At 37.6% G+C, this 21,950-nt stretch overlaps 1 pseudogene; it reads left to right on the forward strand.

Moving 5' to 3' along the window:
• Positions 1-20,555: 20,555 nt before the first annotated feature.
• Positions 20,556-20,675, forward strand: LOC111747260 (annotated as a pseudogene).
• Positions 20,676-21,950: the final 1,275 nt, after the last annotated feature.

The following is a 21,950-nucleotide window of genomic DNA, read 5'->3' on the forward strand; positions in this document are numbered from 1 at the left end:
TTTGAGACATAACTGCTTTGGCTGGCAACTTTCCTCAATAGGGAGATCATTTGCATGTCTGGTATTTTGAGCAGTTTCTCATTTTAAAGTATCAATGAAAGGGTAGGCAAAATGCGAAAGATGATTAACACACACCATTTTTAATCCTTTTACATACTTTATATCTGGCTTGTTAACCAAATACTTTTTTCAATGTTTAAAACTCTCTCAATTATTAAAATCGAAGTTGATGGATTAGTTATTGTAGCATATGTTATAATACTAGTTAGTACTTTATCCATCAAATCTCTAAGAAGGTAGGGAAGAATCTAAACAATATTTAATGAGTGAAATATTTTTAAAAGTATATCAACAATTTGGACAAATTACTGGTTTTAAGTCACAAAAACAAAAAAGGCAACCTAACCCTTTCCTTTATTAAATTATATATGGAATCTATTTTAACTACTAATCTTACTCATACCCTTTTTTTCTCTCCTCTTCTCTTTCTCCTTTATTTTATTACTTGCTTTTATATCTGCCTTGTAGTACTTTACACATCTTGGTAAATTACCTCAAATTATTTTTTCAAGTGAGTTTCGTTGAGTTGTTTTGTTTTTGTTTTTGCAGAACCTGCTAATCCTCCTTCTCTTTACTCCTACCACATGTATCTCCTGAGCACATGACCTTCTGGCACCACTTAGAGCTATGTTTGGTCATGTGAGTAAGTTCGGACCAACAAGCTGTGAGTAGAAGGGATCATATCCTCTTAAGGGAGCTGCTTTCCCTTCCTTCTCACATTCTTCCTATGCCCTGTCCAATGGGCTGCAACAAAGACATGATGGTGGGGGTGAGCCAGTGGGCAGAAAAAGTCATATAATCTACTCATGTAAGGTTAAGGAAATTCTTATTCTCTGTCCTCAAGCATGCCTGCCTACAAGCATCATGCATAAGAGGTTCACTCTGAGGTGGCTGCTGCAATATCCAGAGAGCAGAATCAGCTAAACTTCTGTTCAGATCTGTTAGTAGATGCCACCAAGAATTGAATAGAAGGCACTGGGGAGATAGGGATGACACAGAATCAAATACAACTTAGACTGAGACGGTAGTAGGTTGCTGCGATCTCCAGCAAGTTATTCACCATATTTTGGATATATTGAATGTCTACTATACATCAGACTCTGTTCTTAGCACTGGGTATAAAGCTGTGGGGAAAGTCAATAAAAATCCTTGCTCTCTTGGAATTAAACTCTGGTTATGTGTTCTTGTACTTCATTCACACAAGAGTGATAGGGCTGTGAAATATTTCTAGCTAGCCATATATCTGGGACACCATTTATTTCACCAATGAAAATGTACTTCCAACATCCCTTATGCTAATTAATGAACCTTCTGGTATAAATTTCAATAAAGATCTTTGAAATGCTTAAGTAGCCACCTGGGGCGTATGGATTTCTGATTAGGGCACTCCAGATTATAACCAACCACCCCTAGAGTGTGAATTCCTAATAGGTAACTCTAATGATGACTAACCTCCCCTAGAGTGTAGATTAAAGTTAATTTACACACAAGAACATTACACTGTTTATAAGGAAATATTTTAAAGTAAATTATAACAGATGCAATATAACAACATAGCAGAAAGTATGGTTGCCCAGAGCTCCAAAGTTTCACATACAGATTTTTAAAATACTGGAAATTACCACCTCCAGGGAGGGGAAAGGAGTCGGAGGTTGAGTAAATAATTGATCAGGCTTATGTGATGAAGCCTTCATAAAAAAAAAACCCAAACTATGGAGTTCGGAGAGCTTCCAGGTTAGTAAACATATCCACATGCCAATGAGAGGGTGACACATACCCAATTCCACAGAGGCAGAAGCTCCTGAATTTGGAGCCCTTCCTGACCTTACCATATGTGTCTCTTCACCTGAATGTTCGTTCTTTTTTATATAATATTATATAATAAGCCAGCAAAATTAAGTCTCCCTAATATCTGTGAGCTGTTCTAGCAAATTATTGAAACTGAGGCAGAGTTTTGGGAACTCTGATTTATAGCCCATGGATAAAAGTACAGGTGATGACCTGGGATCTGTGATTGTCATCTGAAATGGGGGGCAGTCTTGTGGAATTGAGTGCTTAACCAGTGGGATCTGACTCTAATTCCAGATAGATAGTGTCAGAACTGAATTGACTTGTAGGACACCCAGCTGGTATTGGAGTATTGGTTCACACATCTGGTGTCAGAATATTGTGAGTGTGAGATTTAAGAAAAACGCAGTGTGATTTTCCTAGAAACGTATAACAAGGTAAATGAAACATGTATTCTTGATATCAACTTTTGAGAAATATGACAGAATGGATCTTTAAGGACATCACAGTGTTCACTGCTGTTACCTTATGTACAACATTTCTTTTCAAATAAAGAAAAGTTGGATAGAGTATATCTAGCTGATAATTGAATAATCAGTTTAGCTGGAGCATATGGTAAATGAAAGAGTAGTGGGGCACTGCTGTTTTGAAAAGATAGCTAAAAAGACAACATGTATCCCAGATTATAACAGTGAAAAGTTCAAAACTGGGGAATGGAAGTAATGTGTAAATACTGAGAATCTATATATGTGTAAGTCATGTTTTGGAAACTAACCTGAACCAGTTTGGGCATGCACAACTTTTAGATTCTTTTTGGTAAATACAAGTAGCCAAAAATATTTCTCTTTAAGTAAAAGCCAAGATTCCAGAGGGACAATTGGATCAAACACCCAGAAGCCTCCAGTGTCCTTGGCCAGAGGTCCCTTGAAGGATTTAGCCTAGGGCATCATTGCTAAGAGCACAGCCTACAGGCCTCTGGGGATTCCTATACTCTACTTAGACAAGTAGAGAGTCTCTGGGATATTTTTAGATAATTATATATCGTAAATATCTTTCATTTTTCCAGAAAAAAAATCTCACTTCCAGTATTCGCCATGTTGGTCAACAGGCCACAGTTTTACAGGTAAAACCCATTTCTCACATTTAGTAGGCAAATTACAAAATCATTTGTTGATCAAGATACTGGTAACAAAAGCATTCGTAAATCTGCCTCTGAATGTCAGAAAACCGCCCCCTTAGACTATGCATTCTTTTTTCTTTAGCTTTTCATTATGAACATTTTTTATACATACGGAAGGTAGAGAGAGTAGTATAATGAACACTCATATACTTATCACTTAGACTTAATAAGTCTTAACATTTTGTCATATTTGCTCAGGTACTATATATTCAGTTATAGACGTCATTACATTTCGCCGTTAAATACTTTAGTATGCACTTCTATCAACCTAAACACATTTCCTCATGATCACAATGCCATTATCACACTTAATAAAATTAACAGTAATCCCTTAATATACTCTAAGGCTCAGTCCCTACTTAGATTTCCACACTTGCCCCAATGTGTGTTATACAGTTAATTTTTAAAAACCAGATCCAGCAAAGATCTTGCCTTGCATTTGGTTTACTGGCTTATACCTTCTGGATTAGAACACTGGCAGCATCTAATCTGACAGATTAATCCAAATGGTACCTACACAACATCACAATGTACATGCTAAAATACATTAAGGAAGATTACAAAATTCACAATGACTTTACCAGGTATTTTTACCAATATTATCTCATTTATCTCTTTCCTGAAGAGAAAGAAATTTTCCAAAGAACTCAGCCAGGCTAACATGCATTGTCCGTAGAAAAGACTTTTCTAATCAATTAAGGAATTCTAAAGTTAAAAGAACAGATGATTCCAACACCACACTTAGAGAAACACTTACCCATGGCGCATATGCAAACTCCCCCGTGTGACTCCGAAGGCTCTTTATGATTTGGCCTCATACCACTTTTCTACTGTATTTTGTACTGTGGACAAAAAAGAAGCCACATACAAAAACTGACGAGCTCAGGGAAGGCCAGCACAGTGGGCCCTACAAACTCAGAGACCGAAATGAACCACATAGGATGATCTGAACATAAAAATTCCTAAGTAGAGCAGGTCATGATGGGTAGTCACATCCTGGGCCTGTAGCTTTCTTGACAAAGGTCAGTCTTTATCTTAAGTAAGCCTGTCCATTGTCTTTTTGCATCTAAGATAACATACCCTTGGAATGTCAAAGTAATTCCTTTTTTCCAGACCCCTCAGGGCACAACCCACTTCACCAGAGCAGGAGACCACAGAATCCCTCATGGTTATCTTGTCCCCTGCATACCATCTCTATGTGCTGTAAACGTTAATTATTAACTCTCCTGTACCCACCAGTGTAAAAGAAGTATATGTCCCTCTGTTATACTTTTTATCCAATTCCAGGGATTTCCCCACTTTGTTTTCTCCTACCCCCTTAATCTACAACCAGTGGATTTTATGTAACCCTTCTTATATCTCCTCCTTTGATTCTAATATATAAAATAAGCTACAAAACTGCCATTTTCTGGAGCATTTTCTTAATCTGTTAAGATGTTCCTTCCCGGCAATTGTCATCAGTTTGGCTCAAATAAACTCATTAAAATTTTCTACAGTTTAGATGTTTCTTACATTGACAGTATCTACACAGGTATCCTGAGCTATTCAATGTTTAGTGACAGGCCAGGACTAGGTGGCGAGAGAAGCAGGGGATAGAAAATGGAAGGAGGCAGGACTCTCAATGCCATGTCTGCATTTGCACGAACACAAGAGTGACAGCTCCTTAAATTTTGTGTCCTAGTCACCTCTCTCTCCTCACCTCACTCTCCGTCCTGTTTCCTGAAACTCTCAAGCACTTCACATGTATAAGTTCAGCACATCCTGAAAACCCACTGAGTTTCAGGTTCCCTCTTATAAAAACTTTGGAAATCAAATTATGCAATCTTGACAACAGTGTTCATAGGCGACTTGAATTTTGGTACAAGATGTAGAAAACCTGTGTGTAACTTCAAAAAGGCACTACCTGAGGACATACAGAGCCCTGCAGAGGGCGCATACTGGGCAGGAGGTGGCCTAGGAAAGTGCGGGAGGAGCATCACCTGCATGGCAGGTTTATGATCCCTCACACATCGGTGATATAAAATGAGGACCAGGTTTAGAGTCAGATAGACTTTTCCAAATCCAAGGCAGTTATTTCCCAGGAATCTTTGGCCTTCACCTTACTTGGTCTTGTGGAGCTTATTTTCCCTTCTCTAAAATGTGGGTAACAATGGTGACTTTTTTAGAATTATTGTGAGGAATAAGAGTTAATATATGTAAAGTGCTTTCCACCTGCAAGAGTTAGTGTTCATTGAATACTAGTTTCCCTAAAAGAACTTATTAGAAATTTAATAAATATATTTTCTTCAGGAGACGTTCCAGGAGTGGTAGAGTTCTAAGATCTGTCAAGACCTCAGATGATAATAAGTATTCAGTCTTTACTTCTGCTAGGCACTGTTCTAAGAACTTTACATGGATTAACTCATTTAACCCTCCCAACCGTATAAGGTTCAAATTGTAAAATCCCAATTTAGAGATGCAAAAAGGCCCTAGCCAGAATGCTGGGTCTTGTAAATGTAAGAAACAGAAACGTCCAAACCTGTAGAGAATTTTTACAAGAGTTTGTTTGAGCCTAAATTGACATCAAATGCCCGGGAAGTAAGATATGAAATGCTCTAGAGAATAACAGTTGTTCAGTTTCTTTTATGCATTTGAAACTAAGGAAGCAACATAAGGAAGATTACATGAAGGTGAGAAAAAGCAAGGCAAGGATTGCATTACAGGATAGCTAACAAGATTATGTACTCCCTTGAGCATGGAGATTATGTACTCCCTTGAGAGTGGTTACTTCTTAAAAGTAGGGGTCTGAAAAGAGGTATTTTGAGGGTGTGTCAACCTAACTGCACAGAAACAATAGACAGGGCTTGCTTAAAGCAAAGATAAACCTTTGACAGAAAGTTATATGCCTGGGGTGTGACTGCCCACCATGATTTGCCCAGTTTGGAATTTACGATTTATTATAGCACCCCTTATTCATCCACAGGCTCCTCTGGTTCTGTAAGAGCTAAGAACTAGAAGCAGAAGGAGAAATTCTCTTTGCAAGTTCATTCTTTCTAGTCCATGTAGCTATCTAGACAGCCTGGGTCTGCTTAGCTGGTGGGGAGTCTATCAGGCAGGACACTGCCCACTCAGGGGGTTTTCATGCTGATGGTAAGCTACATCCTCGCCCTCGACCAATTTCTAATAATGTGAATTCTCAAATAAGCTGAATAGTTATTATAACATGAACTAATAATAAACACTAGATCCTAAAATGATTTCCTTTATGTTTTATGAAATATGAGAGTAGGTTTGTTTGTTTGTTTAGCAGACTTAAATAGTTTTGGAAGATCCACTCACAAATTGTAGTCCAATCTCTCACAAACTGACTTTTAATCATTTGTTGTTAATAGCTTTGCCAGTACTTCAGTTATCTGTTAGTAAAATGGGTATGTGTTCACATCCACCTGTTAGCATTCCTGAGAGCTTACAGTGAATCTAATCATTGTTGCCATCCTCAATGCCTATGCCATTGATATGGAAGTTAATTTTAGTTTAGGTAACAATAGTTAGTTTGCCCAAAACAAATTATGCATTTTAGCACTTGCAAATCCATGTTAAGCTTTCCCCTGCACTGCCTCAAATGCAGCTATCTACATGTATTAATATCTCACTGACAGATCTCTTCAAGCTCACATCAATGAGAGGGCTTTGAAACACTTTCAGCCCCAGAATTCTTAGCTATTAAGATCCAGGAGACAGAAATATTTCTGATCATTTCCAACAGTCTGGCAAACAGGTAACATATGACCATATTTAATATTTTTATTTATTCAACAAATATTTACTGAACACCTACTATGTGCCAGGATTTGTAGGGTCTCCAACAAAGAATTCAGAATTTTGTCGTTGTTGTTGTTGGAGAAAGAGGTGGTTAAAGCCTAGAAACAGGAGAGAAGCAATTCCTAGAGGCACCAAGAGGCTGTGGAGAGAGTGGGGGCGTTCATGTTGGCTCTCTCAGTTAGAAAACGTCTGTAAAGGACCAGACACAATGCACGTTCTGTCTCAAATATTTGAATCTATTCCATCTACACCATTTGGCTGGCAGGAAGTCCCTGCTCTCTGTGGATTTGCTAATGGGAGGCACAAACCTCTGACATAATGAAGTGGCAGGAGGTGTGCTTTACTCCAGCTTCCCTTGAAGGGAGAGAATAGCAACGAAAGTTTCTTTCTTTAATTCCAGGGTGTGGGTGCGCATGCTGGTAGGCAATCGTCTGTTAAATCCAACAGGCTTCAGCTCTGTAAGATAGAGTAAATTAATTCATTTATTTATATTTTCAAACAATAAGGAAAAAGAGGCTTCACCGTGAAGTTAGGACGTCGGGTTCTATCTTAGAATGAGACAGTCTGATCTCTGAGAAGAGAGGTTTTAATTGTACTGTTTTCTTGCCCTGGTCTGCTTCATTCTTGCACTTTTCTGACAACTACACAAACAGGCAGTCTACAGGCTGAAATCAGTTCCCTTGAGCATATTTAGCTACCAATGCATCTGGGAAAACTCTGGATTTTAGAAGGTGAAATCAGACGATTCAGAAAATTAGCTTTTAAGGAGAGGCAACGTAATTATTGCTCAGGAGAAAATTTTAATGCAGCCCAAAGATAATTAGCTACGAAGCCTTAACTAGATTCAATACTTACTAAACTGGTCTCTGTAACTTAGAAAACAAAATTCCAAGCGAAGCCCACAACATTATAATGAAAAAAGCCATACTAAGCCTGGTCTGATTGACTTGGTCAAATGGTATATAAATTAAATCCATCTGAAGAATCTGATCTCCAAATGGGATTTTCATTTCCATAAGACTGCAGTATGTGAGGTAAGAAAGTAAGAGTAAAATTGTTTTCCCCCATGGCTGGTGAACTTGGCAGCCCACGTGGAAAATGAGCCAGCTCTTCCCCCGCTGAACAAATCCATTCAAAATGATTTCATACTTTTCCTTCCTCATCCTTTGGAATGTGGAAGCCATTTTCCAGTGGGTTTAAATTTTTTTTCTGCATTTAACCCTTTGAGAGAAGATATTTATTCACTCTTTTAAAAAATTTTCTGAGTGTATAGTGAATAATACAATAAGGATTTTTTTTAAAGCACAAATGCTGTAGGCAGAAAGTTAATTCAACCTTGTTTAATTAGGACCCAAGGGAAATAGTTGTGCCTAATGTGATGCAAAGTTCTGTAATTGAACTAATATGATTTTGCAGCCACCTGCCAGGGAAATACCAATGCAGGTAGATTAAATGACACAGGATTTTTTTTTTTTTTGCTTTGTATTACAAAATTAAATAAGCTAATTAAAAATTACCGGTTTTGTAGCCAGGTTGGATCTTTTTTGGGGTGTCTTTCTTCCCTTGTGTATTTCCTCCCATCCTACGCCAACTCTGTTCAAGGTAGAAAAGGGATATACATATTCACATGTATACACATAAAATATATCTTCTAGAAAGAAATACACACAAAACTTTTTAATGTTTGCATTTTTCACACTTCCTTTTTTTTATTGATAAAGTTAATTTGTATATTGGAACCCACAAAATGGGGACTACCCCAGTGCCCAGAACCATATCACAAATCTAAACCTAAATCAGCCTGCACTTGTGGGAACATCTGTCAAAAAACTTAACATACACCAATCACAATTGAGCTTTAGCTGCATACCTTACCCTAGAAAACAGGACCTGCTAGCCTTATAAGGAAATCTCGATCTCCTAGCCAATCATGCTCTATTTTCCCCCTACCTCTTCTAATATTCTATAAAACTCTAAAACTCACTCTAGCCCCAAATCTCTCAGAAAGAGGGCTCCACTGCTTTTGAGGCACTGTACTCTCCACACCCATGGATTATTTTCCCTTGAAAAAGAACATCAAACTCATTGCTAAACTGTTTTAGTTCTGTCATTTGACAGTATAGATAATTTACTCACATTAATCCAAATTGAGAAAGAGTACATAGGAAAAGTCTTCTCACTCTTACCCCTCAGCTGCCCAGTTTGCCTTTGCAAAGCAGCTACTATTTTAAGTTTGTGTTTATTTTTCATTGTTGTTGCTGTGAGGGATGTAACTTTTTTCCTGAGATATGTTTTTAAAAAAAGAAAGGAACAACAGGTAAAAATGGAGTCACTTTTGCTAAGCCACATCACTAAATCAAAACTTAATAATTAACCTAATTGCAGTTGCAGACTCTCCCAAGAGTGGAATATTTAAAAGGATAGGCCTGGAATTTCCTGGTCAGCACTAGTGAGGTCATCTACCTGATAAGCCCTCTTCCTTCCCCTAAAGGAAGGTGCCCTTGCCAAGATAATCCACTCTTCTCAGTCTCACCCTCTTGCTGCTAATAAAACTCTTCCATTTTGTACAGCTCCTCAGAGTGCCTTTCTAGTTGCTAAATGGGATGCTGTTTGACTCAGGAATCACTTAATAAAGCCAACAAGATCTTCAAACTTACTTGGTTGAATTTTATTCTTTAATGGACATTTTATGAATATTTAAGTAACTACATATATGTATTCTCTAAATCTCAATTTTTATTTTTATACAAAGCGCAGCATAACGAAATATTAATTTGTGTCCCACTTTTTCATGAACTAAATATATATATACATATATGTGTGTATGTGTGTGTATATATATACACACACATACACACATATATATATAATTTGACAAAGGAGCGAAGGCTGGAACAACTGCATATCCACATGAAAAGAATCTAGACACAGACCTTATACCCTTCACAAAAATTATGGATTACATACCTAAATGTAAAAGGCAAAAGTACCAAATTCCTAGAAGATGACATAGGAAAGAGAAAACTTAGATGATTTTGGGTATGGTGATGTCTTTTGAGATACACCAGAGACATGATCCATGAAAAAAATAATAAACTCTTCTTATTAAAATAAAAAATGTCTGCTCAATGAAAGCCACTGCAAAAAGAATGAAAAAACAAGACACAGACTAGGAGAAAATATTAGTAAAATACATAATTCTGAAAGCCCTTCTGGCAAACTATTGAACCCGAGACGGATTCATGGGAACTCCTGAATTTGTAGTTGTTCAGGCAAAAGTATGGGTAGCTGGGTACCCCATTTGGAGTTATCTAAAGTGGAGGAAAACTTTTGAGATCTGGGACTGACTCCAGGTAGATAGTGCCAGAAATAATTGATTTGTTGGAGACTTGGTTAGTGTCTGAGAATTAGAGAATTGATTTGTGTTGGAAAAGACACTAAATACTTGGTGTCAGGGGAAAAAACTCTCACAATAAGAAAATGAACAACCTGATGAAAAAGTGTATAAAAGACTTGGACATCTCACCAGAAAAGAATATAGATGGCAAGTAAGCATATGAAAAGATGTTCAACTCATATGTCATTAGGGAACTGCAAATTAAAACAAACACCAAATGGAATGACCAAAATCCAAAACACCGACAATACCAAATGCTGATAAAAATGTAGAGCAACAGAACTTTCCTTCATTTTTGGTAATGTGAAATGGTACAGCCACTTTAAAAGACAGTTTCTTAGTTTCTTACAAAACTAAATATACTTTTACGATACAATACAGTACCGTGCTGCTTGGTATTTACCCAAATATGTTGAAAACTTATACCCACACAAAAACTTGCATATGCATCTTTATATCGACTTTATTCATAATTTTCTCAGACTTGGAAACAACCAAGATGTCCTTCTATAGGTGGATGGATAAATAGACTGTGCTACATCCAGACAATGAAATATTATTTAGTACTAAAAGGAAATAAGCTATAAAACTGAAAAGACATGGAGGAAAATTAAATGGATATTACTAAGAGAAAGAAGCAAATCTGAAAAGGCTATGAACTGTGTGATTTCAACTTTGGGACATTCTAGGAAAGGCAAAACTATGGAGACAGTAAAAAGATGAGTGTTTCCCAGAGGTTGGAGGACTGAGAAATAAATAGACAGAGCACAGAGGATCTTAAGGCAGTGGAACCATTCTGTATATGATAATGGCGGATACGTGTCATTGTTTATTTGTCTAAATCCAGAGAATGTACAATGCCAGGAGTGAGCCTTTATGTAAACTATGGACTTTGGGTGATAGTGATGTGTTAATGTAGGTTCACTGACTGTAACAAATGTACCCTTCTGGTGCTGGTAGGTGGGGAAGGCTGTGCATGTGTGGGGTTAGGGAGTATAAGTATACAGGAACGGTATTTTTCACTCGATTTTTCTGTAAACCTAAAACTGCTCTAAAAAGTGAAGTCTATTTAAAATTTAACCAAAAAAATAAGGCAATATGTATATCTTGGAGCTATTTCTGCATCAGTATTTTCAGTTTTTTCAGTCCATTTGGTAGCTCTATGCTATTGTGGACAGAAAAGGGGTGCTGTAATAAATCACAAATTCCTAACTGGGTCTGTCAAAGTGGGTTGTCACATCCCAGGCATATAACTTTTTAGCAAAAGGCTTATCTTTGCCTTAAGCTAGCCCTGTCTATTGTTTCTGTGCATCTAGGTTAACATACCTATGAAATGCCTCTTCAGATCTCTCCTTCTAAAAGGTAACTACTCTCAAGAGAGCAAATAATCTTAACTATCTTGCCTTGCTTTTGTCTCTCCTTTATGTAATCTTCCTTACATTGCCTCCTTAATTTCAAAGGCATAAAATAAACTGCAAAACTGTTATTCTCCCTGGAGCATTTGATATCTTGCTCCCCAGCATATATTATCAGTTTAGCTCAAACTCATAAAAATTCTCTATATGTTTTGGATGTTTCTTATATCAACACTTTTGATGTGCCATGATTTATATTACCAACTTCCTGGCAATGGACATTTTAGTTTTTTTCTAATCTTTTGCAGTCATTACAAACTATACTGTTTCAATGTATGTCATTCCACATGTGTACATGTATGTTTTTAGGGTAAATGTGTCTCTGTAATTTTTATAGGTGCCACCAAATTTCCTCTATAGAGGTTGTACCAATTTATACTCTTACTAGCAAAATATGAGAGTTTCTGTGTCTGTTTTTCAGTCTTACAAAAAAGTGTTTATCAAATATTTGGATCTTTGCCAATCTGATAGGCTCCAAAAATGTTATCTCAGTTTTCATTTAAAATTTTTCTTATGGGTAATTTATACTTCCTGCTCTGTGAGATTTTAACTTTTTGGTGGTTAATCCATTTGGAGTTTATTTTAAGGGAACAGTGTGAGAAAGAGATAACTATTTTTCTTTCAATTTTTATATTCATAGCAACTTAATTCATAATTGTACAAACTAGGAAACAACCAAGAGGTCCTTCAGTAGGTGGATAGATAAAGAAACTGTGATCCATCCAGACAATGGAATGTTATTTAGCATTAAAAAGAAATGAGTTATGGAGCCATAAACAGACATGTGAGAAAGAGATAACTATTTATCCTTCAATATTTTTTTGTCCATCTTTTCTTTATCCTTTTGAAAGAGTCCTTCTTTCTGGATGATGTTCTCCTTGGTGGCTGTATTTTCTTATACCCAATATCGATATCTTTATGGTTTTAATGATTATTGTACCAGACTAGGCTTCAATATCTAATGGGGTGAACCTTCTTAACTAGTCTTCCTTCTCTAGAATTGCTTTTCTATTCATTGTTATTTATTCTACCGAATGAATTTTAGAATTAGCTTTTCAATTTACATAAAGAATTCTTATGAGAAATGATGAGGACTTACATTGGCTTTATAGACTGATTTTATGGGACAGCTGCTATATTTTTATTTAGAAATATGGTATGTCTCTCTACTTGTTTAAGATTTCTCTTTCTTCAGTAATATTTTGTTAAGTTTATGACTAGGTACTTTAGCCATTTCGTTACCTTATGACTCAGATCTTGCTTTATTTTAGTACATGCTTTTGAACTTTCAAATGATTATTTCTATTGTGTAAGACAAATTTTTAAAAAAATTTATAAATGAGATGTATCTTCTATCTGGTGACTCTCTTTTAGAATGATTTACATTATTTTTCCTGAACTGACACAAAATTTTGAACAGGTAATAAAACCTAATATTTATTATGCAAGCAGAACTACTGTTTGCTGAATACCTACTAGTACTAACAATAGCTAACTTATTTAGCACAACTGTATGTCAGCCACTGTTCTAAATGTTTTATATACTTTAATTCCTTACAGCCATACTGTGAGGGAATTTATGTCATCTTTATTTTATAAACTGAGATGTATAACGTGAGTCGCAGAGAAGTTAAGTAATCTGTTCAAAGTCATACAGCTGGAAAGCTAGGAATTATAAGTGATTTGGCTTCAGAGGCCTTAACCATTAGGCTGTATTCACCACTAGTTGCCGAACCTTGAATTTTAAACGTATTATTTAATTTTTAATCTTTATAGCCCTATTAGAGTAAAAACTATTAAACTGATTCTGCGTAATTTCCAGTATTCCTTGCTACATCTCATTTTATCTATAAAACTGCATGTATCCATTAATTTGATCTTTAGTCAAAGGCAGAGAAATCTTATAATCAGTAGGATAATCAGAGATACCATATTGACATGTATCATTTCAGTCAAAGCAAGTGACTTGATGTTTTAGTTAACCCATGAAGCCCTTTTGTAGGGAGATTTATCTTTTCCCTTGGGCTTTTAGAAAATAGCATAATGGCCCTGTTTTTCATTCTAGCATTTTAAAAGGGCAAACCTCATACTCTTGTGAAAAACAATTAACAGCCCTTTATTCAGTACACTATAAAACACTATTAATTTAATATTTATTACTTTTTCATCACTATCCTAAGCACAATCCTAAGAGCTGTGCTACAAAGATGAACAAAACAAACACGGTCCCTATGTTATGGGAGCTTCCATTCTAATGGGGAGGCAGATATTAATAAATAATTATCCAAATTTATAATTATGAACTGTGATAATTGCTCTGACAGGAAATACAAGGTGATTTGACACAAAACGCGTCAACAGATCTAGTCTTAGTGTATATCGTGGGGAGGGTGTTGAAGACAAATCTCTCAGGAAATAGTCATTAAGCCAAGATCTGAAGAAAAGGGTGGTCGAGGAGGCATGCTCAGGGTGTCTGGAACACTGGTGCCAAAAAAAGGGCTCACAATAAGGCTGAAGAGGTATGCGTGAACCAAAGAGCAAGCAGGACTTTGTGGGACCTTAAGGAATTTTGGTCTTTGGCTCAAAAGCAATGGGAACCCTTGAAGGGTTTTGAGCAGTTTTTACTCACAATACTTCTGACACCAAATGAGATGTTTTCCCCTTCCTGGCACCAAATACCTGGTGTCTTTTCCAACACCACTTCCCTGACTGTCTGTCACCAACTGGGTGTGCAAAAATTCAGCTCACTCCTGACACTCTCTACCTGAAAATAGCATCAGATCCCACAGGTTAAAGGGCTCAGTCTCGCAAAACTACTGTCAGCCTCAGATGCCAATTTCAAGTCAGGCTGCCCTTACTTCCGACTGACTAACCAGAAATTGGGGGTTGCTACCACCCCGTCCACAGGTTTGATAATTTGCTAGAATGACTCAGAGAACTCAGGAAAATGCTTTACTTACTATGACTGATTTATTATAAAAGACAGAACTCAGGAACAGCCAAATAAAAGAGATGCACAGGGCAAGGTATGGTGGAAGGAGCTTGGAGGTTCTATACCCTCTCTGGGTGGGCAAGCCACTCTCCTAGCACCTTGGTATGTTCGCTAATTTGGAAGCTCTCCAAATCTCATTATTGATGGAGGTTTCATTGTGTAGACATAACCGATTAAATTATTGGCCAATTGAGATTGAATTCAATCTCAGGCCTCCCTCTCCCCTCTCTAGCAGTCGAGGAGTGGAGTTAAAAGTTCTAATCCTCGAATCAAATGGTTTGGTCTTTCTGGTGAACAGCCCCATCCTGAAACTGTGCAGGAGCCCCCAACCATCAGTCATCTCAATAGCATCCAAAAGACATTCTTATCACTTTAGAGATTCCTAAAGCTTTAGAAGCTGTGTGCCAGAAACTAGACAAAGCTTTATTTTTTATGATACCACAGGTTTTAAGTGGAAAGATACGCTCAGGTTTCTACTTTTGAAAATATCACTCTGCAGGGTGGAAAATGGCCTGAGGGAAGACAAACCAAAGTGAGTGTTGATGGTAGCTTGATCTAGGAAATGCAGCAAGAGAGAGAGAAAGAGAGCATATACTTGAGGACTATGAAGATAGGATAGCAGGCGTGGGAGGTGGCTTGGATTGTGGAACAGGGAGAGGCATGTCAGGAACAGCTCCTTGGGGTGTGTCTGTGCAACTGGAAAGACAGCGATACTAATTATGATGAAAAGCTGGAGGAAGACTAGGTTTAGAGTGAAAGTGTGTGAATTCAGTTTTTATCACATTATATTAAAGGTGTTTTTGAGACATTCAAATGAAGATGTCAAGCAAACAGCTGGAGATACTTATTTGAGACAGTGATATGCTCAGGGTGCCTGGAACACTGGTGACAGAGGTATTCCAGATATCTCTGATTAGGGATGTTCACAAGATCACCTGGGGACAGAATATAAAATAAGAAAAGCTGGAGGTTGAAGCATGAGCTGATTATCTAGTTCACGAGCTTGACCAAAATGTCTTCTCTTCCAGTCTATCATTTGCTCCCTAATAGATACAGAATAAATGTTTGAAGAATAGACTATTCTAATATTTTCATTGATTATTTGGACCTCATACTAAGCTTGTCAGAAGAGCAAGTAAAATATCAATTGGTATACTTACTTTCTTATTCCCACTCAATTACACATTTTTTAGGGAGTTAAAAAGAGATAATACTAGGAATCATTTCATTAGCATCTGGTTGCAGCAAAGGGGAATATAACCCGGATCATCATCCTGTCCCAAACCCCACTGATATTTCCTCTAGGATAACTTTTCCTTGTCTTCCCCATCCCATAGGAAAAAATCCTCTCTTTGGATCTTTCTCTACTCAGGACATACTTCCACCATAGCACGACCTATCATTCTGTTAGCCCAGGAGCATTTTTGTTGTTGTTATTTATGCATCTGTCTCCTTACAAGGCTGTGAGATTTTTAAAGGCAGATATGTTGTCTTAATTCATGTTTGTATTACATTAGGCTTCACACTTGGCATTGTACATTCCATGGATTTGGACAAGGACATGTATGCACCATTACAGTTTCACTGCCCTAAAATCCTCTGTACTCTGCACATTCATACTTCCCTCCCACCTCTAACCCCTGGGAAACATACCTTTTTACTGTCTCTGCAGTGTTGCCTTTTCTAGAATGTCATGCAATTAGAATCATACTATAGGTAGCCTTTTCAGATTTGCTTCTTTCCCTTAATAGTATGCATTTAAAATTTTTCCATGTTCTCTCGTGGCCTGAAAGCTCATTTCTTTTTAGTGCTAAATCTCATTCCATTATCTGAATGGACCACAGTTTATTTATCCATTTACCTACTGAAGGACATCCTGGTTACTTTCAAGTTTTGACAACTATGAATAAAGCTGCTATAAACATCCACGTGCAGATTTTTGTGTAGACATAAATTTTCAATTCATTTTGATAAATACCAAGGAGCATAATTGCTGGATCGTATGGTAAGAGTATGTTTAGTTTTGTAAGGAACTGCCAAAGTATCTTTCAAAGTGGCTGTACCATTTTACATTCCCACAAGCAATAAACGAGAGGTCCTATTGCTCCATATCCTCACCAACGCCACTACATACTTTCTAGACTGGTCAAAATAACTTAATATTTTTTTATTTTCTACCTAAATGGATGGATTATATTTACTGGTAAATTGACATGAAGTAACTCAGAGTTAAGAATTACTTAGGGGTTTCCCTTCTAGGAAAACTCCAAATTCAAACTTCTAAAACTTTGTGAAAAATTAAATTCAGATACTAAATGTAGATTTTATTTATTTGGCTCCAGTTAGTATATAACAAGTATTCTCTATATTCTTATAACAAGCATAACATAGGCATATTAATAAGGACAAGAAAGAATTAGTAACTGAGTATACCTGCAGGTTGATTATTAAAAAAAACAAAAGGAGTAAGTTAATTAAAAATTTAAGAGAATATTTTGGGAAATTTATTACTCTTTGCTGTTTGACATGAATGATAATAATTTGTTGCTCTATCAGTGGGGGAGAAATAGGACATTAGGTCATTAATGTTTGCCTATTTGTAAGATGAGCCCAAGTCATAAGTTATGTCTACAATGCTGTCCTTATTCACTTGAAATGCCCTTTAATACCTACTAAAAAAATGCCTATTCAATTACTTAAGAACACTTTAACTTCATAAATTGTGAGCTGTTTGGATAGACTGATTCAATTAAGAGTATACAAAAAACCCACATAACTCCTGTCACAAAATTCTTTAAAATTATGCAAAAGCCACATGATCTTCCTGAGGCTGGACTGAAACACAAACAGAGCTGTTTTCTTTCTCCTGTGTGTTATTAAGTTTAATTGCTTCATTCTCATGATTGCTTTTGAAAGAGAAGAAATCAATCACGCTTTCACCAAAAGCGGATGCCATTGCATTATGTATGAGGTTGGCAAGGGAAGAGAGACCTGTGACCTAGAAGGAAATCAGGATCTAAAGCTCTTACAAATGTCAGGCTCTTGCATGTCCAAGTCTCCTTTGTCAAGAGGCATGTTAGCTTTGAATATGAGCTTCAACATTATTCACTTAAGTTTCTCAAGTTTATTTTTTAAGATAGAGCAATCCCTTGAATATAAAAATGATGCTTCTGATACATTAAAAACATATACAGAAACACTTTGCCTAGGAGAGTTGAAAAGGCTCTGTCTACACTGCCTCCTTAAAATCCCTTGGGAACTTACAGAATTCATTTTTGTGATGGCAAAGCAGGATTAGGGGTGTTGATAATGGAAGAAAATTTGCCTCTGTTTGAATCTCCTGGCCCCTTGGGGGCAAGCCGTGGCCTCATTGGCACCAGGGTCCAATAAGCTGAGTAAACTGGCATAGATTATTTAAATGCCATTATTTCACATAAATTAGACACTAGGGGTAAAAAAAATTTAAAAATCCTTTTATTTCTCCCCTAATTTCCAAATCTGTTTCCACATTAAGAGCCTGTTTTCTTGTTACAACAAGGAATCACCGTTGGGAACCAGCAAAAATTCAGATTGACTGATTGATTTAATTGAGATATATATTCATGGAGTTTTAAAGCCATGTTATAACCCCTATTATTCTCCAGCATAGTTTCAGAGCAACTATGTAAGGCTTTCTCATTGGAAGCCTTCCCATCCAGCAAGACTGGGCTTCATTAATGTGAAATTTGTTTGTCATCTTTGTAGGCAAAACACAGCAGACAGCAGAAACAGCTAACAAAGGCAGGATGTTTTAGGTGGTATGGAATCTCTAGAGCGAAAATAAGAATTTGGTAGAGAAAGCATCTTTTAATGGCCCTCTCTCTAAAGAAATCACATTGTCTTCTGGCCTGACAAGAGATTCGACTTTTTAATCATTCCAGTTCCATTGAACCTAATATCATTAATAAACAACTCAAAAGCTATGTTTCTGTACAAAGAGGCTTTCTTTTCTTGTGTCCAGGTTCCCTTTTATTCAGTCTAATTTTAGTCTACTAAATGGTAGTTGAACTTCCTGAACACACGTCCCCTCTTTTACAGCCCTTAGTAGGATGGGAAGAAGGAAAAGGGAACTAACATTTTTTGAGAGCCTCCTTAGGGCCAGGCACAGGACTGGGTAATTTTCCAACATTTTTTATAATCAGATGAGGAAACTCTGGAAGCAGTTTGTGTGAGGATGGCAGATGGTTGGGGAAGCTGTCAGCAGGAACCACAGTCTGGTTTGTGCCACTATCCTTGCTGAAGAGCTGGTCTCTGGAAGGATGAAAGAAATGGAGGGATCATTGTCATTCTACTAGAGCGGGTACTATTGAAAAGAGGTGAAGTTGTGGGTGTCCCTGCAGTACTAATAGAGTGTCCTTTTTGTGCTATAACTGTGTCATACAGCCTGTCTAATAGGTAGTACGGAACCAGGAACAAAAACCTCAGAGGAGGTTTTTTTGAAATTAATTTACATTAGCATCATTTAAGACACATGTTTAATGTCAGTGTCACCACTGCTGTAAACAGATTGTGGTCATCATTTGAGTCCATTTGTTTTTTTGGACAGATAAACACTGTCGCTGGAATATAATCACAAGAGCAAGTGCTGAGTTGTGAGCTCCCACTGTAATCCCAGTGAAAAATCTATTATTAATGTCATAGTGATAACTCAAAATTTGGTTAATCTCTTAATTAAAAGGCACTAGGCAATAAAGACAAGCTGACCCAAATAAGGTTAGCTGTCAGGTGCTGAATGAAATACCTGTCTCCACGTGCTGCAGAATTTCTCAGGGGGTGTCCTCTGATTAATTTCAGGGCCCTAAAAGCATAGGGTGAAAGGATCAAATGCCCACAGTACGACTCAGAAGGTGAAAAGAAACAGAAGAATGTATTGAGTGTGAGCAACGTGAACAGTGCAGCCGGGAGCAGCAGCACAGTGAACAGGCATCCTGCCTCTGGGGCAAAAGGTCCTACTTGTTTTCTGAGATTAGAATCATCTAAACTCGGGAACGTTCCCTTTCTCTCTCTGCCCTTTTTAGAGTTATAGGGAAACGCGTTCCCCTTTGCACAATTTTATAGTGAATTCAATAGGTAACTGATTGACTAAGTTCCCCACCAAAACTTAAATACTGAAGTTTGAGCTATGCATCAGCATTCTATTACTAGTATTAGTAAACCTAGTGGCTTAACAATAATCTCATTTACTTGCTCACAGTTCTGTAGGTGAGCCGTCTTGGAAGCCTCGACTGGGTTCTCTGCTTCAGGTATCACAAAGCCAAAATCCAAGTATCAGCTCGTCTGGGCTCTTGGAAGCTCTGAGGAAGGCTTTCTTTCAAGCTCATTCAGGTTATTGGCAGAATTCAGGTCCTTGTAGTTATGGGACTAAGGGCCCCATTTTCCTGCTGGCTGTCAATCAGAGGCTGCTCTCTGCTCCTGGAGGCCACTTGAATTCCTTCTTATGTGGCCCTGTCCATCTTCAAATCAGCAACAGTGTGGCATAGAGTACTTCAAACCTTAGATCTCTGACCTCCCCTTCTGCTACTCAGCAGAGAAATCTCCATGATTGTAAAGGGCTCATCAGAGAGATTAGGCCCACCCGGATAATCTCTTCCATGTAATGTAACCTAATCATAGGAGTGATGGCTCCTCATAATCACAGTTTCCGCCCGCACTCAAAGGGGAGGGTATACACAGGAGCAAGGTTCGCTGGGGGGTCATTCTTAGTATTCTGCCAACACTAAGTCTCAAAGTCTGTTTTCAATCAATGACGGTAAGGAAAAGAGACCAGTCGGGCTCACCGTGAAGGGTATCAGCTCAGTACCTCCCTTTCAACATTCTTGCTGGGAGGATTGGAAAAGACCAGATTAATTATCCTGATGGCTCTGGGCAAAATGCTGTACATGAGTCTACGGTCATGCCACCCCGAACGTGTCCGATCTCGTCTGATCTTGGAAGCTAAGCAGGGGTCGGGCCTGGTTAGTACTTGAATGGGAGACCACTTTGGAATACCAGGTGCTGTGGGCGTTAAAAAAAAATGCTCTATGTGGGGGTGAAGAGCGTGGTGGGTCTTACCTTGCCATTTGAATGTGTTGCTCTCTTATAGCCAGGGCCAGACTTTTACGAAATTAATGCATTTCCTATTATTCTCTTTCCCTATCGGCCCGATTCCACATTCCTGTAACCTTGGGAAAAGAGAGATAATCAAATTTGATTATTAAAAACAGCAAACGTTTATCACATACTTATTCATTCAGCAAATATTTGCTATGTGCAAAGCGCTCTGCTAAGTGTGGGGCTACAATGGTGATAAAGTTGCTGACCTCACAAGGTTACTAAGTGCTATGATGGGGGAGAAGCTAAAGCTGTGAGGGCACAGGAGAGGGTTTTTCATCCCAACTGGGATGATTCGGTTGAGAAAGTCTTCTAGAAATACTGAGGTCTAAGCTGCATCAAGGGTAAGGAGGAGTTTCTTAGAAAAAGGGAAAGAATGTGAGTGAGTGCCTGCAGGGAGTGTCCCAAGCAGAGGGAACTATGTATCTTTGTGGTCAGTTTGGATCTCCACATTCCATGAAGTATGAGCAAGCAGCAAGATATGAGGCGATAGGCAGTCAGAAGATTGTTGTAATTAAGTGCACAGACTCGACGTCCTCTGTGATTTCTTTTTTTGTAAAATACAGGTAACATAAAATTTCCTCTTTTAAAGTGTGCAATTCAGTGGTATTAAGTACATTAGCAACTATCTAGTGTGTAAACATCACCACTATCTAGTTACAAAACGTTTTCATCAAAAACAAACCAACAAAAACTTTCCATCACCCCAAAAGGAAATCCCATACTTATTAAGTATGGGATTAAAATAGGGAAAATTAAAATTTTCTCTATTTCCCAGCCCCTGGCAATTACTAATTTGCTTTTTCTCTCTGTGAATTTGCCTATTTATTGTAAATATTTTATATCAGTGGAATCATATGATATTTGTCCTTTCATATCAGGTTTCTTTCACTTAGCATAATGTTTTGAGATTCAGCCCCGCTGTAGCATGTATCAGTACTTCATTCCTTTTCATGGCTGAATAATATTCCGCTGTATGGATAGACCACATTTTGTTTATCCATTCATACATTGATGGACATTGGATTGTTTTCATCTTTTGGCTTTGTGACTAGTGCTGCTATGAACATTTGTGTGCAGCTTTTTCTTTGAACATCTGTTCTCAATTCTTTTGGGTATATACCTAGTAGTAGAATTATTGGGTCATGTTTAGCTTGTTGAGGGACCACCCTGGAGTGGCTGCACCAT

Source organism: Pteropus vampyrus, unplaced genomic scaffold (genome assembly GCF_000151845.1).
Source record: "Pteropus vampyrus isolate Shadow unplaced genomic scaffold, Pvam_2.0 Scaffold216, whole genome shotgun sequence".
NCBI classification, from domain to species: Eukaryota; Metazoa; Chordata; class Mammalia; order Chiroptera; family Pteropodidae; genus Pteropus; species Pteropus vampyrus.